This window comes from Solanum tuberosum, unplaced genomic scaffold, assembly GCF_000226075.1.
Source record: "Solanum tuberosum cultivar DM 1-3 516 R44 unplaced genomic scaffold, SolTub_3.0 scf00406, whole genome shotgun sequence".
In the NCBI taxonomy this organism is placed as follows: Eukaryota; Viridiplantae; Streptophyta; class Magnoliopsida; order Solanales; family Solanaceae; genus Solanum; species Solanum tuberosum.
Genome location: NW_006239327.1, coordinates 29,993 through 33,121, shown reverse-complemented (window position 1 = coordinate 33,121; position 3,129 = coordinate 29,993).

Here is a 3,129-nt window from a genome sequence, read left to right as displayed (position 1 = left end):
TGATCGATTGCTTCAAGAGCTTCTTGCATCAGCTGTTATTTTGTTTGCTTGTAATAGTTCTAATATTGTAAGATCAGTTTTTCTTGTAAAAGAAATGCTTTCAAACTCGTTTGAATCATTGTAAGAACTAGGTTAAGGGTAACTTAGGCTCTTACTCTAAAAGGTCTATATTAATCAGTTAGGATTAGTATAGTGAGCGGTACTGTGTCTGCTCTGGCTCATCTAAGTAATAGGAGGTATTGCTTAGAGTTGGGATTAGTAGGTTAATCCCTGTTTGTAAACTTGCTTTTGCATTTTGCTCGGAGAAGATTAGTGAAGAAGTTTTGAAAAGTCCTGGCAGGCCAGGTCATGGTTTTACTCCCTTGAGCAAGGAGGTTTCCACGTAAAGTTGTTGTGCAATCTTTACTTTCAACACTTTGTTTATTTTCTGTTAGTGTAACTGTGCTGAGGACCTGGTCCCATAGAAAACGTGGACGCATACATTCCAACAGTTGCCATAATGTAATAGTTAAAACAGAATATTTTGACCAAATCATCAATAAGAAAGCATAAGCAACAAACAAAGGACATCTAAATTAGGTGCAACCAGTTCAAACTACTTGTTGCACCAAAAAATGTCATTTTAACCAAAAAGAGGGGCGGGGGCACTTGACTGTTGACCGACTTTGGCTAATACAACTTGTGGTACTAAAAATTGACAACACTATAGGGCCTCCAGGGTTGCCTGTAGCATAGCCAATACCATTTTCCAGTCCACAATAATGCAGTAACCTGTTCTAAAATATAGTTTATGTTAAACTAAGGATATTGAATGATTTGCAATTTGTACCCCTATCATCTACATATCCTTTCATAATTTATACATCATTCTATTTTAAAAAAATATTTACATCCTTATCTTTCTAACTAGTTTGAACACGTGTTTTGCACGTGAGTCCTGTGAAAGGTATGAATTACTGTCAAAATCACATTTTCAGTATCACAAATTATTCAAAAAATAAAATAATTTAAAATAGATGAACAATCAATGTATTCAAATAACTTCCTTATTATATGTCAAATGATTAGACATTTGATAAGCCTGCAAAATTTAGTTTGGTAACTAAAATAATGAGTTATATTTTTAAGTTATTAGGTCCAAACATATGGTATATTAGTAGGTGCAAACATGAATAACAAAAATGATTAATGGTTCTCATTTAAATGCACAATAAGAAAATTTACATATACCTTAAATTGATATCTATACTTCAAGTCCAACACCCATACAATTCTAAATGCTTCATGGAAGAAAAAATCTATAATGGAGAAAGAAAGCAAGAATGAAAAGTTGAGGATATTGCAAAGAAAGTCCTCATGCTCTGAAAAGAAAACTTTGTCATTGTTAGATACAACATATCCAGATAAGATTGTTCACTGTTTAATACTACACATGTATAAAATTTACTCTCTTTTTTTCCGCTGCTATTTTTTCTTCTTGATTACCAATTTTCAGCATTTTTTTGGTTATCCTCACTTGCAACCTCTAACTCTCTTATCTTATCATGTTGAATTGTGCAATTTCCTTAATTCAATTTTCTATTGTGAGCTTCCATCTTTGTAAGTTGGTTCTTAAATAGCATTAGGAAATGACCCTTTAAATTCAAATTTTAATTTTGAAATTGATTTCTACATTAAAGTGATGAATGACTTTCCATATCATAACTTTTCAAATTCTTCCATTATGAGATTTATGATTACGACTAAAAGCAATATCAATGTACTCATTTATCAAGAAAAATGATAATTTAATTATTAAAGGGCTTAAGAACTTCAAATTCTACCATTATGTAGTTAAAATATTAATAGCATTAGGAAATGACCCTTTAGATTCAAATTTCAATCCTAAAATTGATTTCTACATTAAAGTGATGAATGACTTTCCATATCATAACTTTTCAAATTCTTCCATTATGAGATTTATGATTACTATTAACAGCAATATCAATGTACTCATTTATCAAGAAAATGATAATTTAATTATTAAAGGGCTTAAGAACTTCAACTCTACCATTATGTAATTAAAATATTTATATTTAATCATATTTTAATTTAGTTGAAGGGCAAAATTGTAATTCAACTTTTCACTTTAGAGCTTTCCACTTATAATATTACTAGTTTCTGAGCACGTGCTTCACACGTGTGTTTCATGTGAATTTTTATAGATACGTTAGAATGACTAAAATTTCATGAAAATATATATATGTAAATTGTAATGAACAATAAAATGCAACAATTACAAAATAAGTATAAAGACTTACGACAATAAAACATTCATAGAAAACTAAATTAAGAAGTCTAATAGAGAAAAAAAAAAAGACAAAAAGAAACAGATTTAAGAAAAAATACAAGGTAGACATTATTCTTATAAGACTGATACATATATAGATGAAAAAATAAGTACAAAATTAGTACATAACTCTCCGAGTTCTTATCGATTCCTTCCATATCCTATCAAAATTCAAGAGTCTTCTTCATCTACTTTAACTATAGAATAAAAATATTAATAGCCTAATAATCTTGGTAGGGATTTCATGAGATAAAGAAGTTGAATTTATATAGATAGAATAGAAGGAATATCAAAAGATATCTTAAAGTGCTAGTTTAAATATTTAGAGGTTATGAATATGAAAAGATGAGAGTTATGAATATTAAGAGTATAAAAGTTGAATAAGTAATTAGAAAATAATAGTAAATAAATGAAGAATATGAAAAAGAAAATTAAAGTTAGCAAACCATGTAGAAAGAACAACTAAAAGTTCTTATCATGTAATTAAGCATCAATGAATTTAAATTTGTGAAGCTAGAGTCATTCTTTAATAATAATCAAGAGGACATTATCAATGTGTGCGTCTCCATTTTGCAGATTTGCACCCTTCAAATTATTAAATTTCGTTAGTTATCATAAAGGATAATACTTTATCCACATAAATTATATTAAAGGAAAAAGTTATGAGAAGAGGAAAAGTATAGCAATTTAGGTATAGACTTTTTTTAATTTTTTCTTTTATATATATAGATTATAGATGATAAATATTAATAAATTAGATATTTAATTAGGAATTAATCTTAGGAAGTCTAAAAGTCATT